The following is a 21,281-nucleotide window of genomic DNA, read 5'->3' on the forward strand; positions in this document are numbered from 1 at the left end:
GCACATGCCAGGCGAGTGCTCTACTGCTGAGCCACTACTCCAGCCCCAAGAATTGACTTCTTTATTATATTGAATTTTATTTATATCTTTGATTTTTTTTTTTTTTTTAGTTTTCAGCCTGTAAGTCCTATACAGGTTTTGCTAGATTTACACTTAAGTCCTTCATTTTTTAATAATTATAAGTGGTATTATATTTTAAATTTTGGTTTTCACATGTTTATTACAAGTATATAGAAATACAATTATTTTAGCAGATTGAGCCCAGGGCCTCATGCTCACCAGGCAAGTGCTCTACCACTGAGTTACTCCCTGAGCCCCAACATTTTTTTTTTTGGTACCAAGGATTGAACCAGGGGTGCTTAACCATTTAGCCACACCCCCAATCCCTTTAAAAAAATTTTTTTTTTAATTTAGAGACAGGGTTTCACTGAGTTTCTTAGGGCCCTGCTAAGTTGCTGAGGCTGGATTTGAACTCAAGATTCTCCAGCCTCAGCTCTCAAGATGCTGGGATTGAAGGCTTGTGCCACTCCTCCTGGCTCTGTGTTCTTTAAAGTATACATTTAATTTAAAAAAAAAATGATGTTAAATTTTAGGTAGGGTAATTTACCTTTTTTTTTTTTACTTATGCTTTTAAGTGTCATTTCTCAGAAACTATTGCATAATCCAAGCTCACTAACATTCACAACCGTTTTTTTCCTAAGAATTTTATAATTTTAGGTCTTACATTTACATATTTTATTCATTTTGAGTTTATTTTATATGGGGTGAAGAAGAGGTTCAATTTAATTATTTTGTACGTGGAAATGCAATTGTCCCAGAAAAGAGCATTCTTTCCCTATTGAAATTTCTTGTCATGCTTGTCAAAAATCAAGGTTCGTCTTTTCGGCCTTCAGTTCTATTCCATTTCTCTTTATATGTAATTTTTGCCAGTACTACACTATTGATTACCACAGTGTTAGTAAGTTTTACACTGGGAAGAGTTAGTAGTCCAAATTTGCACTGAGTCACACCCCCAGCCCTTTTTATTTTTTATTTAGAGACAGAGTCTCACTGAGTTGTTTAGTGCCTTGTTGCAGAAGCTGTGCCTCAGCCTCTGGAGCTGCTGAGATTATAGTCAGGCTGCATCACCAGCCTGATTCTTGATGTTCTCTTTAAAGATTGTTTTATCATTTGGGTCCCTTGTATCACCATATGAATTTTAGAGTTATCTTGCCAATTTCTAAACCAAAGGCAATTGGGATTTTGATAACATTTGTGTATATCGTTTGTTTTTGAATCTATAAGTAAATTTTGAGACTATTGTCATTACAATATTGTCTTCCAATCTGTGAGCATGGGATGTCTTTCATATATTTAGAACTTTAATTTCTTTTAACAATATTTTGTACATTACAGACTGTAAATTTTGCACTTTTTTGTTAAATATATTCCTAAATATTTATTTTTTGGTGTATCGTAAATGGAATCATTTTCTTGATTCATTAGTTTGTTATTGCTACTGTATGTGAATAATGCTGATATGTTTTAGTCCTTCACTATTAAGTACAGATGGCTCCCAATGGTTTACCTATGACTCTTTTGAGTTTATAATGGTATGAAAGTGATCCATATTCAAAAGAAACTATATTTTGAATTTGGACCAATTCTTAGGCCAGCAGTATGTGGTATGAGACTCTCAGGATGCTAAATGACAGTAGAAATCCACAGCTCCCATACAGTCAAAATATCATGAGGGGAAAAAAACTGATAACTCCACAGTGTAGTATGTTGCCAAGTTATCCTGTATGAAATGCATTTATGATTCATATTATTTTCAAATTATGATGAGTTATCAGGGCATAATCCCATCATCAATTTTGGAACATCTGTGTCATGTTAGCTGTGAGTTTTTGTAGTTTCTTTTTGCCATGTTGAGGAGTTCCATTCTATCCATAACTTACTGTTTTATCATGTCATGAAATGGTGTTAAATTTCATCAATTTTTTATGTCTATTTAAATGATCCTATGATTTTTGTCCTTTATCCTATTGAAATGGTATATTGCATTAATTGATTGTCAGATGTTAAGCCATTCTTGGGATAAATACCGATTGGTCATGGTGTATGATCCTTTTCTATATATACTGTTGGCTTCAATTTGTTAGCAGTTTTTTCTTTTTGGATTTATTTATTGTTTTGGTACATTTTATCCAGTTGAAGTTATTCACTATTTCCAGGTTTCTAAGAGAATGGCTTGTTTTTGTTTTATCATAAATGAGGTAGGTCTTGTCAAATGGCTTTTCTGCATTAGTTGATATTATCATATCATTTTCTTATTTAGCCTGTTGATATGGTAGATTACAGTGATTGATTTTTGGAATATTGAACCAGTTTTGCTTCTATGGAATAAATCTTAATTGGTCATGGTGTATTATTCTTGTCAAATAATTCCAAATTATATTTGCTAATATGTTATGATATGTGAATCTATATTCATGAAGAATATTGCTTTCCTTTTTGCTTCTTTCTTCCCTGTTTTCCTTCATTTTTTTCCCTTTTCTTCTTTCTTCTTGGTACCAACTTTGGTTTTGGTGGTAGGGTAATACTAGCCTCCTAAAATGAATTGAAAAGTGTTCTCTTTTATGTTGTGGAAGATATTGTAGAAAATTGGTGTAGATTCTTCTTTAGATATTGGACAAAATTCTGTTGTGAATTCTGGTCTTGGAGATCTTTCGGGGGCTTTTAAAGCATGAATTTAATTAAGAATTACAGGTCTAGGCCTGGGGCTGGGGCTCAGCAGTAGTGCACTTACCTGGCATGTGTGAGGCACTGGGTTTGATTCTCAGCTCCACATATAAATAAATAAACAAAATAAAGGTCTATCAATTATTTTTTAAAAAGAATTACAAGTCTGTTCAAATTATCTATTTCATGTTGGGTGATTTGTGGCAGTTTGTGCATTTTAAGGAAAAGTCTATTTCATCCACATTGTCAAATTACTGTGTGTACAATTGTTTGTAGCATTCTCTTATTATCCTCATGATGTCTATGGGGCCTCCAGTGTGATATTTCATCCACATATTGTTAATTTGTGTCCTCTCCCTTTTTCTTTGTCGGTCTTGCTAGATCAGTTCAATTTTCTTGACCTTTATAAAGAACGAGCTCTGTGTTTCATTAATTTTTTCTATTGCTTTTCTATTTTCAACTTCACTGATTTCTAGTCATATATTTAATATTTCACCTTTCTACTTCCTTTGGATTTATTTTGATTTTCCTTTTCTGATTTCTTGAGGTAGGAGCTTGAATGCCAATTTCAGACCTTTCCCTTTTTATAATATATACATTTATTGCTGCGAATTTCCTACTCATCACTGATTTACCTGTGTCCCACAAATTTTGGAATGTCATATTTTTATTTTTAGCCTATTCATTGGGTCAAAAGGCTGGGGTTTTTTGTTGATGGTGTCAGCTGCACTGACTGGAGGTTCTATGGACAAATCTACTTCCAAAATCATTCAGTCCCTTGAAGTTGTAGGTCTGAAGCCCCCTTTTCCTTAATGATTGTCTGCCTTTAGTCACTCTCTTCCCTTAAGGCTATTTGCATTCCTTCTAAAGTAGCCTACTCTGCCGCAGGTCAAGTCTTTCTTTCTCATGTCTCAAAATTCTGATTTTGTTTTCACTTTTTAAAAAATTTTTAAATTTTTTTAGTTGTAGTTGGACACAATACCTTTATTTTATCATATATTTTTATGTGGTGCTGAGGACAGAACCCAGGATCTCGCAGGTGCGAGGTGAGCCCTCTACTACTGAGCTACAACCTCAGCTCTTGTCTTCACATTTTAGCTAAAGAAAATGCTCTGTGGGCTGGGGATGTGGTTCAAGCAGTAGCTCACTCGCCTGGCATGCACGGGGCGCTGGGTTCAACCCTCAGCACCACATACAAATAAAATAAAGGTGTTGTGTCCACCGAAAACTGAAAAATAAGTATTACAATTTTTTTTTCTCTCTCTCTCTCTTTAAAAAAGAAAAAGAAAGAAAATGCTCTGCTCTGCTGGTAGAATAAAATACACTGCTCTGCTGTAGAATTCATGGGATGAGATTAATCTCACTCATAGAATCTCCATTTTACACTATAATGTTCTTTTTTAATTAATGAATTTATTTTATTTTTTGGTACCAGAGGTTGATCCCGTGGGCACTGGACCACTGAGCCACATCTCCAGCCCTATTTTGTATTTTATTTAGATACAGGGTTTCACTGAGTTGCTCAGCACTTTGCTTTTGCTGAGGCTGGCTTTGAATTTGTGATACTCCTGCCTCAGCTTCCCAAGCTGCTGGGATTATAGGCATGCACCATTGCACGTGGCTCATTAAAATTCTGAGAGGTGCATGACAACAGATTTGACCCAGTGGAGTAGTTCTAATTTCAGGCCTTTCTGAATTCTGCAATTCTGAAGTTGAGAAGTCAGGGAATATTCTGTTTTTCTGTTCAATGTGATATGAATTAGAGCAAAAATTAGAGGCTAATGTGTTCCTCGGAAATGTCAAAGTCATGAAAGACAAGAAAAACTGAGAAATGTTTCAGTTTTCAAAAGGGACTAAAATGACATGGAAACTAAACTGAAAGACTGATACATGCTTGTGTCCTATACCAAAAAATTGTTATTTTATTTTGAAGATTCTTATTGGAATCATTAGTGAAATTTGAAAGAGGTCTTTAGATTAGATGATCCTGTTGTATGCATGCTAATTACTCAATTGTGATAATTGTCTGTGGTTCTGAAAGAGAATGCCCTTAGTTTTAGATAGTAAAATATTTAGGGATAAATATTATGATCTCCATTGTACTTTCAAATTGTTTAGAAAAAGGTACAGTGTAAATGTATAAATATATATATATATACAGAAAAGAGAGAAAAGGATGAAGAAAATGTTATAAAATGTTAGCATTTGGGGAATATGAGTGAAGGATATATGGAAATTCTTTTTTTTCTTTTAATTTTTTTAGTTGTAGATGGACAGAAATATTTGTTTTTATTTTTATGTGGTGCTAAGAATCGAGCCCAGTGCCTCATACATGTAAGTCAAGTGCTCTACTACTGAGCTACAACCCCAGCCCCAGAAATTCTTTATACTATACTTTTTTTTAAAAAAAATATTTTTTAGTTTTAGTAGAACAATATCTTTATTCTATTTTTACGTGGTGCTGCAGATTGAACCCAGAACCCCAAACATGCTAGGCAAGTGCTCTACCACTGAGCCACAATCCCAGCCCTATACTATACTTTTATACTTTTAAACTAATAGACTTTCTGATGAATCACAGCCCTGCCCACATCTTGATTTCAGCCTGGTTAGACCTTGAGTAGGAAAATTCAGCTACCCTTTTCCTGGATTTCTTACTCATGAAAATTATAATAATATTTATGTAGTTTTTTTTTAAGTGAGGCCAAAGATGTTTATGAAGCATTTGAAGTAAAGAGAGGGTAGATTCAAGAGACATTATACAGGTGCTTGCATGGTACACATCTGTAAATCTCAGAGTCTCAGAAAGCTGAGGCAGGAGTATCCCAAGTTCAGGACCAGCTTGGGCAACTTAGTGAGAACCTGTCTCAAAATAAACAAATAGAGGGGGCTGGGGATATAGTTCAGTTGGTAGAGTGCTTGCCTCGCATGCACAAGGCCCTGGGTTCATTTCCCAGCTCTGCCAAAAAATAAACAAACAAATAAAATAAACAAATAGACAAAGGCAAGGGCGGTAGCTAACACCCCCCCCCCCCCCGTTTAATTGCTAATGAGATAGAGAGAGACTGTGAACAGAAAGTCACTATAATTTGGTATCTGACTAAATGTGGTCAGAACTTGGGATGATTCTGAATTTGGGAACATGGAAATTGAAATAATGTTGGTAGAAAGAGGCAAATCAAGGCATAGCTTATAAAATAAGTTTGAGGTGGGTCTACGTGGACTGGATAGGGGGTGTTCACAAATGGAAAGGAACCATCTAGCCATCTAGTAGAAAGGAGTTATGGGCTGGGGTTGTGACTCAGTGGTAGAGCACTCACCTAGTATGCGTGAGGCACTGGGTTCGATCCTCAGCACCATGTAAAAATGAAGTATAGATATTGGGTGTCCACCTAAAACTAAAAAATAAATATATATTTTTAGAAAGAAAGGATTAAAACAGAATAGAGTGGTCAGGGCTGGAGCCAGAGGTTGGGGAGGCATTACTATGATTTTAGAGATATTTTGGAGCATCTACTGCAAAAGAAAAATAGATGCTGAAAATAGAAGGATGTTTTTTGAGTCTACCATGCACACTCACCTGGTTGTGAGCACTTGTACTGAAATCAGAGTTGTGTTTAAATACTGACTGTGCTTGTTTCTTGCTCTGTGACCTTCAACAAGTGCCTAAACCTCTCTTAGCCTCAGTTTTTTCATCTGTGAAATGGTGATGCTAATCATACCTGCTTCATTGTGAGGATTCAATGAGATAATCTGTATAGAGTACTCAGGACATTGCCTGGCACATAGGTAGAGCTGAAAAAATTGGTCTATGATTGTTAGTAGTATTTTCTTTAATGTGCTTGTCTGCTAGGCAACTTTCTTTTAAAAGGGCTCCTTCACAGTTCAAATGACTTTTTTTTTTTTTTTTTTTTTGGTGGGCTGGAATGACGCAAGGTTGACCATAGCATGTCATCTTTGACTTACAGAGGGGTGGACCTACAAGATGTCACTGAAAAGATGAGCTCCTTTTTTTTTCTGGCAATATGGGCAAATTAAGACAAAGTCATGGGCTGAGAGTAGTTCAATGGCAGAGCTCTTGCCTAACATGTATGAAACCCCTGGGTTCTATCCCCATCACTGAAAAAAAAGAGAAAGAGAGGTAGACAGAGGAAGGTTCAAAGAACTCTTGAGGGTAAGAGTCAAAGCCAGGGTTGACAGCGCAAAGGCAGACCCCAAAGAGATCTACTCTTCCAAAACCCACCCCAAGCCATCCCAGGTAAAGGATATTTGGAAGAAGCAGCAGCTATGATCTGATATGAGTGATGGGCACTGTGCATAGGGAGTGATTTAGGTTTATAAAATGTCCTTGGTCCCTCCCTTGATACTATTATAGGGAAACAGTGGGTTCTAAAGGAATGTGCCTGAAGCAGGCACGGTGGCACTTGCCTGTAATCCCAGCAGCTCCTGCAGATGAGGCAAGAGGATCCTGAGTTCAAAGCCAGCTTCAGCAACTTAGCTAGGCGCTAAGTAACTCAGTGAGACCCTGTCTCTAAATAAAATACAAAATAGGACTGGAAGGCTGAGTGTGTGGCTCAGTGGCAGAGCGCTTGCCCCATGTGTGAGGCACTGGGTTTGATCCTCAGCACCACATAAAAATAAAAATAAATAAACAAATAAAATAAAGGCATTCTGTCCATCTACAACTACAAAAAAAATTTAAAAGGACTGGAGAGGGCTGGGGATGTGGCTCAAGTGGTAGCGAGCTCACCTCGCATATGTGAGGCCCTTGGTTTCGATCCTCAGCACCACATAAAAATAAATAAGTGAAATAAAGGTATGCTGTCCATCTACAACTAAAAAATAAATATTTTTTGTAAAAAGGACTGGGGATGTGTCTCAGTGGTTAAGCACCCTTGGGTTCAATCCCCTCTACCAAAAAAAAAAAAAAGTGCTTGACCCAGGAATGAGGAGATTCCTCTTCACCTGCTGCCATTGACTCCCCTACAGAAGGTACAGCTCTGGCCACTGCTTACATTTGTTCCGTCCTGCTGCAGCATTAATCAATCTGTAGTCTTCTGCTACTACATGTTAATGCAATCAAAGAGATCACAGTGACCTTAAGATTTCCTGATTAATTCTTTTTTCCTCTTGTCAGCATTACTTTCTTTAATTTCTCAGCACTTGGCTCATTTTCTCGGCTCACTTGGCTCTGCTCCATGCTCCAAGTACCGTTTTTTTCCTCTGTAGACAAGAGAGTTTGGGTGAAGTCATGGAGTTCTGGGCTGTTTGGCAGTGGCAGATGGAGAAGCTGTCCTTGAATGAAGGCCTACTCCCCCAAAAGGAGGGCTTTGGGGTTTTTACAAAAAGCAATCTCAGAAAGGGACATTTGGAAATGAGAAAGAGATATAGACAGACATAGAGTGATCTTGTATATAAATGAGAAATTAGGAGAAACTGGTAGGAACAAACTGAAAGCATTTTATCTCAGATAAAAGAGGAACAGAAAGAAACCCAGTGAAGGGAACATTAAATGTGAAGGATTACCAATTTTCCAGAGGCTTCCTGAATAAGGTACTTTGAGATCTTGGTGGGGAGGATCTTAAGTCTGACACTTGGGTGTACTGCTGTAGTTGATAAAGACTTTCCATAGCAGGACTTGAGATTTTTCTCCTACAAATATATTCCAGTAAATGGTACTACCATTCATCTGCTTACTTAGATCAAACTTCTAGTCATTCTCCTGAGTTTCTTTTGTTGTCTTCCACATTCCATCCTAGACATCAGCAAATCCTGTTGAGTTACCTTCAAAATATATCCTGATTTTGACCACCTCTCACCACTTCCTCAAATGTAACCTTGTGTGAACTACCACCATCTCTTTCTCAGACCCCTGCTACAGAATCCTACTTGATTCCACTCTTTTTGCCAGGGTTCCCATGTATGGTTGTTTGGGTTGTATACCGCACAAGGTTTCGATAGCTATGGGTGTGCCATTTATATCACAAATGCATATTAACTTACATAAGATTGTGCAGATGGGTGCAGACATTCCAGGCTTCTTGGCTCTAAGTCAGAGAGCAGCAAAAGAGAGACTGCTCCTATATAAAATTGCAGCAATGCACATGGCCTTGCACAGACTCCAAAAAGCAAATGCACACATAAACATACACATGTGGTGGCACACACAAGTGGACTCTGTCCTGCCCAAGCCTTAAGTGTCTCCTGAATTCACTTCTTTTACTCACTGTCCATTACCCTCAGGGACTGAAATCCCATCCCTCCTACACAGAGTTGCCCCATCTGGGGAGAAGGTTGAGCAATGGGGTGCAAAATGAAAGGAAATGTATTAGTGAGAAGAATGTGGGTGCACACAGCATAAGCTGCTGCCTACCACGATTCTAATAAACTGCCTTGGGGTGGCTGGGGCTGTGGCTCAGTGGTAGCACACTTACCTGGTATGTGTGAGGCACTGGGTTCGAATAATATAAATAAATAAATAGATAGATAGATAGATAGATAGATAAAACAAATGTCTACCAATTAATTAAAAAAAACTCCCTTGGGCAGGACTCAAATTTGATTAGATTGTGCAAGAAAAGTCAAATTTTATTTATTTACTTATGATATTGGGAATTGAACCCAGGGGCATTTTACCACCATGTTCTACTCTGCTAACTATTTTCAATTTTTTTTTAAATCTTAGTGTAGGGTCTCACTAAATTGCCTAGGCTGGTCTCAGACTTTCAATCCTCCTGCCTCAGCCTCCCAAGTAGGTGGGATTACAGGTGTGCACTATCAGACCTGCACAGTTTTATTGTTTTTTAACTTGAGGAAGAGCTGGTCTTTTTTTTTTTTTTTAGTCGCAGATTATGGTGGCCCTTTGCCCAACAATCTTAACTCTATACAACAGTCAGCAAGAACTTTATTTTTAAGTATATTGATTCTTTGCTTCAAACCTTTCGTTTATATGCCAGTGTTATTAGGCTAAAGATAAAACTCTTACCTGGATTACAAGGTCCCTGCCTTCCTCTGCAGCCTCATCTCATTTTACCCTCCCTCTCCTGCCCTGCCTCCAGCCCCAGTCACACTTTTGGTCCCTTAAGCTCATGAAACTCATTTGTGTTTCATGGTTCGTGGTATATCTTTTCTATCTGTCCCTGCCCCTCACTTCCAGAGTGTTACCTCTATTAAGCAGGGACTTCATCTTGTTCACCATTATGTTTTCATCACTTAAGCACAATCCCTGGCATGTAATAGGTAGCCCATAAATATTGGCTGAGTAGGGAAATAAATAAACAGGAAAATAGGCAGTTTCGACACCCTCCCCCCAGAGGCTCTAAGACATGTCATTTTAGCCCCATTTTTAATGTGCTTTCAGATCCTCTGGTGAAATGAGATGGTCAGAAAATTCTGTTAACCATCAGAAAGCTAGGAGGCCTAATTATCAACATCACCAGCGGTTTTTTGTCTATTAGCATGTACTAAGCATTGCTCTTCACTCATTTCATCTCCATAGCAACCTTAGGAGCTACCTCCTAGTATTATCCCCATTTGACAATGAGCAAACTGAGACCCAGGAGATTCAGCAACTTTGATTCAGGCAGTTTGACGTGAATCTCTTTGTTGTGCTGCAGAGGAGTGAGAGAACTCTTCATTTCCTCTGCTCCCTTTTTCCAAATGTCTGCCACCCTCCAGAGCAATCCCATTGTCTTGAAGCCAGCCTTGGGAAGTAGGTAAAAGAGGGGCACGTGCCATGTCTGCAAACAGCAGACTAGTTAGCATCTCCGCAGGGAAGGAGCCACTTTGGTGATTGACAATATAAATTAAAAAGCTGAGATATTTTGTGCTATCTTGATATCAAAAGCTATAAAACCATCAAATCCTAAGCCAGCCTTGCCAAACTAACGGGGAGTTGCAGCCACAGAGCAAATTTAACACCTCTTTAAATTTTTCTGACATCAAAAGGAATGCTTCCACGGAGGTGAGAATGGCATTAGCTGGAAGCTCTGTGGGATGAAAGCTCAGCTATTACAGGGCTGGAATGCACCCGCCACCTTCATATGGGAAGAGAAATTGACACCTGGAGAAGGGGCAACCAACCAGGCAGACTTTACAGAGAATGAAAAATAAGAGTGGGAAAAGGTAATGCCATTCCCATTCTTAACATGTCAGCATGCTTATGGGCATAATAGAAATATTTTTCTACGGCTGGGGTTGTGGCTCAGGGTAGAGCGCTTGTCTCACATGTGTGAGGCACTGGGTTCAATTCTTAGCACCACAGAAAAAAATAAGTAAATAAAACAAAGGTATTTTATCCATCTACAACTAAAAAAAATATTTTAAAAAGATAAAGGAGGATTGCTTTTATTTTTACCAAGTGGTGTGTGTGTGTGTGTGTGTGTGTGTGTGTGTGTGTGTTGGGTGAGTGGGAGGTTTGCCTCAAGAACTGTTAAGGGGAGAATGAAAAGATCTGCATTGTGAAAGGGAAGGGGTGAAGAAAAATGTTAGAATTGGTACAGTGTTTCATAAATAACTAGTCATTTGTGACATAATCATATACACACTGCAAACAACACCCCTCTCTGTGGCAGAAATAGAGGGGATGTTCTCAATGGAGGGAGCGCCTCAGCCGAAGAGGCTAAATGAGAGCCATTCATCCCTCCAGCCTCTTTCTGTCATTGCAGAGATTGGTGGAATCCACCACGTAGGTTTTCTTTTCAAATTTTTTTTAGTTGTAGAGGGACACAATGGTTTATTTATTTATTTATTTATTTATTTATTTTGATGTGGTGCTGAGGATGGAACCCTGAGCCTCACACGTGCTAGGCAAGCACTCTAGCACTCTACCACTGAGCCACAACCTCAGCTCCGCCATGTAGGTTTTCTATGGTCTCTCAACACTGCTCAGCAGAGACTCCCAAAGGCTGCTTTGCTAGTGGCTGGTGGCTTTTAACCTCTGTGGGAGGGATACAGCCTTTCCCTTTCATCATGAAATCCATTATTTTTCTTTGAAGCACAGTGTGGGGCTTTTTTACAAATTGCATGGCAAAAAATAGAAATGCAGCAAGTCCTCAGCACAGTCCTGTGGAGGTCGGGGCAATCTGTCCCTCAGGCAGTGTGTGTGGAGAGCATATTCATTTCTGAGCTTGATGGTGAATTCTATGGGGAGGGAGGCAGCAAGCAAGCCATCCCTTCCTCTTCTGCCTTCAAGGGATCTGGATGGGAAATGAGGTAAAGCTGGGAGCTGTACAGAAAGCCAGCCTAAGAGCAGTGTTAGACTCTGCCAGAGGGTGTCAGAGTATTGCAGCCTGACTGTGAACTTGCTGTGAGACTCTGGGTGGGCTGCTTCCCCTCTTTGGGTCTCTGGCTTTTCATGTGCCCTTTCTGCTTCTTAGCATAACTGAAAAGTAGAAATGTGGAGAAAGTACACATGCACATATTTACTGTTTAAAACGAAATTTAAGTGCAGGATATTATTATTGTAGTTCTAAGTCTGCTCCTTGCCTCTGGTGGTTGCACCATTATATTGCATGTTCCAGCATTGGGGTTGGTAGAGAATATTCCAGGACAGATCCAGGGTCTCTGGAGGTGCAGAGAGGAGAGGTGTGGGAGGAATCAGTACTGGTAGAACATTGAGCTCAAAGGACCAAACTCTTATGGATCATAATTTATTTAAATGCTACTGCCTTAACCTCCCTGCATGTGCTTTTCAGGAACTTATCAAAGCTGAGACTCAGCTTCTTCATATATAAAGTGGGTCATTGTGAGGATTTTAGTGAGATAATGAATGGAAAACTCTTAGGCTGATAGTGCTGGTATGAAGTATGCATTTGATAAAAATATTTATTATTGATGCTCTTTGTTTCTGTTGCTGAGGAGAACTGTGATTTCTTAATCTCAGTGCATAGCTGGTCCTTAGTGAGAAAAATAGATTCCTGGGCTGTACCCTGAAGAAATTCTGATTCTATAGGTTTAGAAAGAAGCACAAAAATATGTGTTGGCTGAGGGTGTAGCTCATTGGTAGAAAGCACTTACCTAGCATGAATGAGACCCTGGTTTCCATTTTCAGCACTGAAAAAAAAATGTGTGTTCATCAAGTAAAGATGCTAAGGGATTGCACCATGGGGCCAGATTTGGAAGCCATTGATCTAGAAGAGTATTCTTGAAGCTGGCAATCATTAGGCACTGCTCAGGAAATCAATTCCATGAATAGTGACCAGTATTAAGAACAACAGCAAAGAAAGAAATGGAACAGGAAATAACAGTGTGCACGGCACAGAATAAAGTTAAAAATATTGTTTCATGAAATGTTTGTTTATGTATGTTCATATATAGTTTTTTTTAGTTATACATTGACACAATATCTTTATTTGGTTTATTTATTTTTATGTGGTGCTGAGGATTGAACCTAGGCCCTCACATGTGCTAGGTGAGCGCTCTACCACTGAGCCACAACTCCAGCCCCATATATAGTTTTGAGTATGAAAAATTTACATAGCTAATACATTATATAGTTTGTATGTATTTGCATATGTATGTGTGTCTATATATATAAATATTTACATATATTTATTATAAATATAAAAATATTTCATGAAGCAATACTTAAACATAGTGTAGGTCATAGTAAAAAGATTTAAAATACTCATTTCTCTCTTGGAGAAATTAGCATGCAGAGAAAGAATCTATCAAGTCCCAGACCAGACAAACAATGACTTGCAAGAGTGTGGAGAGGAATCCATTTCTCTTTTCTTACCATCACTTCCTGAGTATGCTTGGGTCAACAGAGTTGGTTGTTCTCTAATTAGAATGAGTTCTAATACCATGTAATGGCCCTGGCCTAAGATGTAAGGGCAAGTTAGGTATATAGCTACAGGTACCAGGCTAATTGCATTGACCCCATTACACAGAAAATGCATCTGGGTTTATTGATGTGTTTTGTTGCCAAGCCTCTGTACAAACACCTGTTATGCTCACTGAGTTCCTTCCTTTTCCCGGCCATTGATATTTATTTTATTATATAGAACTCTTTTTATTGCGACTGTAAAATTAAACAAACAATTAAATGAAACTCTTAATTCACATCAACCCACATCTTTAGTGTCTTTTCACTCTACCCTTGGTGTGTTGAGGATATTATCTATCACTCTGAACCTTTTGTTCACATGCTCTATCTACTGCTGTGTTCCAGTCCATTGTGATTCTGTGGCAATGTGATCATCTTATCAGTGAGGCCTTCTCTGTCCACCCTGTGTCCTAACTGTAGACCTTGCAAGATCCCAAACCTTACCACTTAAGAACTCCTTGTCTCCCACCTGGCTTTTTATTTTCCTCATGGTACCTCTCAAAATACCTACTATATTCCATTATAAATAATAAATAGATGAGAAAATAAACCCACTTGTCCAGATCTTTTTTTTTCTAGAAAGATTACAATCATCAGGTGCAGTGGCCACATCTGTAATCCTAGTGAAGCAGGAGGATTGCAAGTTCAAGGCCAGCCTCAACTATTTAGCAAGGCCCTGTCTCTAAAAAAAATGTAAAAAGGGTTGGGAACACAGCTCAATGGTAAAGTGCATGGGTTCCATCTCCAGATCAATGACAACAACAAATTAGAAATCAAAGTTTATGGAAGTCTTCTGATTTTTGAAGCAGCTCTTATTTTCATAGAAACTTGGACATCTGAATGCTTACATAAAATCATCTGATCTTTCAATATTGGTTGAGAATTTTTATTAAAATTCAACACTATTGGCACAAAAGACAATGTGTCTGTGGCCCAGATATTGCCCATGGGTCATCAATATATGATATGTGTCATCAATTTATGAAATATTGAGGATCTAAATGGTCTTATAAATTGGGGACCTTAAGTGAGGAAGAATAGGTTCAGAGAGGTTAGGTACCTTCCCTCCTTCCTCATGGTGACACAGCTAGCTTGTGGCAGAATTGGATGTTGAACCCAGGTCAGGTCTCTTGCCTCCTAATGCTCTTTTACATTCACCATGCTGCCCTGAGGCTGCCTCCCTTCTGCTGAGGGTTGAGCTAACCTGCCTGGTATAAAGGACAACATTCAGCCCCGTCCCCTCCTCACAAAGAATAACAGAGTCATCACCATTCATCTGATAAGCCCCAGGCACTTCTCACCAGTGCCTATGAATTTACCTGCCTTCCCAATCTCAACTGAGGATATTGCCTCTTGGCATTCTTTATTGCTTTTGCTCCAGTGATAGAATCAAGAAAGGGTCTTTATGGGAATGTTATTAGCATTGCTCCCACCAGCAGTGCCTTTCCGGTAGAATCCGTGTGGTCTAGTGCAAAGACTCCAGGGCTCAAGTCCAGAGATCTGGGCTCAATTTTCAGATATGTGAACTGAGACAACTTATTTAATCTCCCCAGCCCTCAATTTCCTTAACTGTAAACATGAGAAAAATACGATCTACCTCTCTTATCTTTAAAGGCTGCTGTGAGGCTCCAGTGATATAATATGTATGAGATCACCTTGAGAAGAACATTTTTACAAATATGAGGATATAGTATCATTATTAAATCAGCAACATAATTATTGAGCACCCGCTATGTGTGAGCTAATGTATCATTGGTTCAGGGCATTTCAAGGAGCACAAGGCCCAGTTGCTTTTGTGATATTATAGTTCAACTGAGAAAGACAAAGTGGGAAGAGATGAACAGAGCTCAGTGAGACTATATGATGAGTGAGATTATGGGTGGGAAGACCATGGAAGGATTCCTGGAGGGAGCTGCATTTAAACTATGCTTTGGGGGGAAGACAAAAGTTATTCTCAACAGAATAACAGGGCAAGTGAAGACTGAAATCACATTTCATATGGAGTGAGGAGATCGAATAGCAGCTGCCTAGTTATTACCAGTTTCTCTACTGGCTTGGGATGCAAAAGGGAGAATCAAAGCATACTGCTTATCAAATCAAGACAGGCTAAGGGGAATTGGGGGTACGGTTGATTGAAACAGGAGAGTCTCATACTGAGAAATGGTCATGTAATGGTTTCTACCTCATAAGCCTCTTATTAGCTTTAAATGAGATGATGTCTGTTAAACATTTCACACAGTGTCTAATGCATAGTTAGTACTAAATAAATGTTAGTTGCAGCATTCTCATTATCAATATTCTTTTAACATTGAAGATAGGGTTTAATAACATGGGCATTGGAATCTCCCTGCTATTAGTTTTGTGACCTGGGGCAAATCATATCACTTCCTTATTTTTGAGTTTCCTTGTCTTTAAAATGACAATGAGAGTAATGCCAACTGTAGAAGACTATTGTGGAAATAGAATTAATCTAAGTACTTATAATCATGTCTGGTACATGGTTAACATTCAATAGATATTAGCTACTATAATTATTATGGCCATTGACCATTAATATAATATGATTGCATAACAAAAAATAGGGAAATTGAGAAAAGTTCTTCCAAAACTTACTACTAAGATACACCATCTTGGGGTTGGGGTTATGGCTCAGCGGTAGAGCACTTGCCTAGCACGTGTGAGGCCCTGGGTTCAATCCTCAGCACCACATAAAAATAAATAAATAAAAAGTATTGTGTTCAACTACAACTATATATATGTATATGTATATATATGTATATGTATGTATATATATATATGATACAACATTTTGGGTACAGTTTTAACTCTGAAACTTATTTTTAAATTTTATTGACACATAAAATTAATGTTTTGTTAGCTGGGTGCAGTGGCACACACCTGTAATCCCAGTGGCTTGGGAGGCTGAGGCAGGAGCCTCTGAAGTTCAAAGCCAGCCTCAGCAACTTAGCAAGGCCCTAAGCAACTTAGCGAGACCCTTTCTCTAAATAAAAAAAAAATTAAAAAGGGTTGGGATGTGGTTCAGTGCACCTGGGTTCAATCCCTAGTACTAAAAAAAATTCTTTCATTGAGATAATGAAGAATACAGAAAATAGCATGCACTTGAGATACAGTTCATTAAGCATTTACTGAGCACCTACTATATGCTAGCCAGCATTCTAGAAGCTGAGATACCATAAAACACAGTACAGCATGACTCTTGCATGTAAGGAACTTAAAACAGGATATAGGAAAACAATAAAAATATAAAGCATTATGTTACATAATATTTAGCTATGGAGAAAAATTTCAGATTGGGTGATAAGGAATTTCAAAATGATCAGGAATGTGTATGTGTGTGTGTGTTTGTGTGTGTGTGTGTATGTGTGTGTGAGTGATGGCAGGAGAGAAGACTGCATAACCTATAATTTTAAGGAGTGTGGTCAGGGAGGCCTGACTGAGGAGATGATCTTTGCTGCAGCACTGAAGGACGATGTGAGAATACGCCTTGCAGGTAGCTTAGGTAATTGCATTGCAAGCAGAGAGAAGAGTAAGAGCAAAGTCCCCGAGTCCGAAGCATGTCTGTCATTAAGAAACCACCAAGAAACTTGTGTTGCAGGAGTGAATCCAACAAGGGGAAGAATAATGGGAAAGGAGATCAGAGAGGTCACTGGGGCCACATTGTTTAAGGCTTTGTAGGTCATTGCTATGCCTGGCATTTATAGGGAGATGGAAAGCCAAAAGAAGCTTGTCAGGAAGGAACACCATTTGATTTCTATCAGCTGTTTTACCCTCCTTTAAGCAGCGGGTTTTGCTGCCATAGACTTTGGATGAGAATAAACAAGGAACAGCAGCCCCAGCTGCCGTGGACTGCAGATAGTGGGCTCCTTGGTCCAGTGGGGGGGGGGCATAAAAAGGGGATGATAACACAGCATAGGGGAAAGAGACCCACTTTCTATAATCCTGCCACTGGGCATCTGTTCATTGGCCTTGACTTAAAACTCTCCCAGCTTTACCAGCCTGCTCAGCAGGACCTTCTCAAGGTCAGAAAGCCTTTTTACAGGTTGAATGAAAATGTGCCTCCTTGCTACCACTTGGTGGCAGTAGTCTTAGTTCTATCACCCTATTACCTAGAATAAGTGCCTACCTTCCATAGGAAAACACTCGTGATTTGAAGACAGGTGGCTATCCTATATAACCCCCAACCCTTCTCCTTTATGGACTCCATGTCTCTGGCACTTTCAAAAGCCACTCCTATTGTGGAGTAGTTCTCTTTGTCAATCTCATATCCCTCTTCTGGAGTTGTTCCACTTTCTCAGTGAACTTTTAAAATGTGATGTATATTCAAGGCATTCTGTAATCCTAGGGATTGGGGAGGATGAGGCAGGAGGATTGAAAGTTGGAGGCCAGCCTCAGCAACTTAGTGAGGCCCTAAGCAACTTAATGGGACCCTATCTCAAAATAAAAAAATAAAATAAAGAGGCTAAAGATGTGGCTCAGTGGTTAAGCTAAGCACCTCTGGGTTCAATCCTCAGTACCAACCCCCCCCCCCAAAAAAAAATGTGATGTGTAGAATGAAACAGGAGACTGCAGGAGGGAACAGTGGAGATTGCCAGGTAGTGATTATGTTTTAGGATCTAGACACTGTCCTTTGATTAATACAAGCTAAAATTGTGCTCTATTGTTTTTCCAGCTAAATAACTTAGCTACATTAAACTGTTGGCTCAAATTATGCTTGTGGGTCAGTTCAAACCTCAAATCTTTTTTGGTTTGTTTATTTGTGCTTATGTGAGCTGCTAAGACGTGCTTCCCTTTTTCTGGCCTTATGAAATGAACTTAAATTTTTAATTGAGGATTTCTTATTTGTCTTATTTTAATTTCATTTTTTCTTAAATTTTAGCCCAGCAATCCAGCCCATCTGAGCTCATTTTGAATTTCAGTTTTGTTCTTCAACCCTGCCAGCTTTGAGTTATCTTCAGACGTGGTAAGTACATTTTCTATATCATCTAAATTATTAATAACATTGGAAAAGCCCTGTGGCCTTTCTCTGGAGACATTTCTGCTGGTTACCACCTAAGTTTTGAGTAAAATTGTTTAATCATTTTGCCAATCCATTTGACTGTTTTATAATCTGTTACTATATTGTCTGATTTTAGTTCATTCATAAGAAATTTAAAGGAAATAATTTCAAATACACTTCTGAATTCAAGACATTGCTTTTACAAGACAAGATGGATGAGGATAATCTAAGATAGGGTTTTTGTTCTGCAAAATAGAAATACAAGTATAGTCTTCCCCAATTGTAGAAGTAATATGGACTGGTTGGAATGGTCAACAAATGCACATATACTGGAATTAGCAAATAGAATTTCATCTGTAATTCTGTGTGCTCACACCTACCAGATAATTTCTGTTAATGGTTTTGCATATATATAAAATGTATATATAAACACAGCTCTAGGATTTAAATAGGGTCATCCCATAGACCTGCTTTTGTGGTGTGACCTGCTCTTTTCACTTACAATCTTTTGGAAATATCTTTCCTTGGTAGAACATACAGTTTCACCTTGTCTTTTTTTTTTTTAAACAACAATATAGTGTTGTTTTTGCTGTATCTCAAAGTTTATCTCATCAATCCCATATTAATGGGCCCTGAGATCATTGACAAAATTTTGCTGTTAGGAGCAGCATTGCATGATGAACCTTCTTTTCTGGCTTAATGGGATGGGCTGGGTGCTATTTGTTGTTTTCTCTGGATTCCTCATCCTCCTGTCTTCTGCAGATCGGATGGATCTTGTTTTAATGTCCTAAATGCAGGACATCAATGAGAGAGCCATCAACTTAACTACTCGCCACAGTTTGAGTTTGAAAATCTATACTTTGTCCTAACTTGGAGTGGAGTTAACATTGTTTGAGTTCCTAGGAGCTTTTATGGGACCAAGACACCTCAAGATCAAGAATGAGTTAAGAGAGGCTTAATGGGAGGCTGCAACCCCTGGTTGGCACAGGCAAGGTGATTAGGAGCAAGAAGCAGCGGGATAACTGCCTTGCCAATGAGCCACTATTTCCCATTATATACCCTCCCCGGTGGCCATGCAGGGCCAATTTCTGGGACCTGAATAGGCTCCTCCTTTCTTTAAACATTTGCTCTGCTTTGGTGTCTTGCTCCCTGCACACAGGAACCTCCCAGGACAAGGTAGAAACCATCTGCTCTGAATTTCCAGAGCATTTTAAGAGCATGTGATTGAGAGTCAAATCTGGGTTTGACTTTTCCATCTGCACCTGCCTACCTCTGTGATCTTGGATATGTCATTGATCTTTTCTAGACAGACTTATTCTCAACTAACTGTAGAATGAATATATACCTATATGAGATTTAGCAAAACATCTAACGTAATGACTGGCTAATACTAAGCACCTAGTAAATGTTATTCACTATAATATTTATAGCTGCAATTATTGTCATCATTATCATCATGAGTGATCATATTATATTGTGAAGATGAAATGAAAACAAGTAAAGCACACAACATAGTGCTCAGCATAAATTGAGCACTAAATAAATGATACCAGTTATTGATTGTATTTATATCTTCTTCTGGATATGTGCCTCATTCTCTCTTTTTAAATTCTATTTGTATTCATGTCTTGATCTCTTAATTTATGAACTCCCTTGAGAACATAGTGTTTTCCCCCCTCCAACCCCGAGAAAACACAAAAGAGTCAGTGCTGGGGATGAGTGAGGTTGTTTAAAATTTAGATGAATGAGTGCCACTATCACTTGTTCTAAGCTCCTTTCTGATTGGATTGTTTACTAGTTAACTGATATCAGAAATTCACCTTCATAGCTTTGTGATCTTGGATATGACATTTATTACATTAACTGATCAATCGGGAAAGCTAAGGTAGGTCATAACATACATTCTGCAATCACCAAGACATTCATCACAGAATAATCCTCTACAGTATGTAAGCATTGGGAAATTTTTCTGAAACACACATGGTGACTGTGTGTGTGAGCTTACCAGAGCAGAATAAATTTGTACACTACTCTTAGGCTTCATCTAGCTGAAAGGAAAGGGATGCCATTAGACCATAAGCTCAATCCAGGCCAGCAGCAAATCCCTCTAGTACCAGAACAGCCTTCTGAAGTCATTTCCCTGACTTCATTCATGCCTACACACAGCAGTGAGACATCTTTAACAAATAGGAAATCAGATCATAATTTTCCCCTCCTAGAAACCCTCTAATGGTTCTCATTTCATAGAATGTAGATTCTAATTTCTTCTCATGGTCTTGAAGGCCCTGCCTAATCTGGCCCAGGGGTATCTAAACTCGTCTTATTCAATTGTTGTCCTTGATCATACTCTGCACTATGCACAACAGCCTTCTGTTTTGAGATGCCATACTCATATCTACTTCATTGTGTTCACTTTTGTTTGGACCCTCTGCCAGAAATTAAACCCTACCCTTGTGCCCTGAATGCCTCATGCTTCTTTTTGTCCTTCAGGTTTCCACTTAAATGATACCATCTTAGAAAAAAAGATAAAAGATGTTCTCTGTATACCCTGTCTCAAGTACATTTCTGTACCCCTATCATTCTCAAACTCATTAATTCTCTGATGTACTTCACATGAGAATCAGTCAGAGAACATTAAAGAAGCAGACAATGATCAGGTCCCTTAATATTTTAGAATTTCCAGGAGTGAATCCCAGGTATCTGTATCAGTAA

General features: G+C 38.6%; 1 protein-coding gene across 1 annotated transcript in view; it reads left to right on the forward strand.

Annotated features, from left to right (window-relative positions):
- Positions 1–21,281, forward strand: part of Pak3 (p21 (RAC1) activated kinase 3) — a 257,142-nt gene that overhangs the window by 34,087 nt on the left and 201,774 nt on the right. Inside the window, exon 2 of the mRNA XM_058571641.1 lies at positions 18,450–18,533. The gene's annotated coding sequence lies outside the window, so the exon portion shown is untranslated. The remainder of the gene's footprint in view (positions 1–18,449; positions 18,534–21,281) is intronic.

The sequence above is a fragment of the Marmota monax genome, unplaced genomic scaffold (genome assembly GCF_021218885.2).
Source record: "Marmota monax isolate L192 unplaced genomic scaffold, Marmota_monax_Labrador192_F-V1.1 WCK01_AAM20220418_F8-fsc00050, whole genome shotgun sequence".
Classification (NCBI taxonomy): Eukaryota; Metazoa; Chordata; class Mammalia; order Rodentia; family Sciuridae; genus Marmota; species Marmota monax.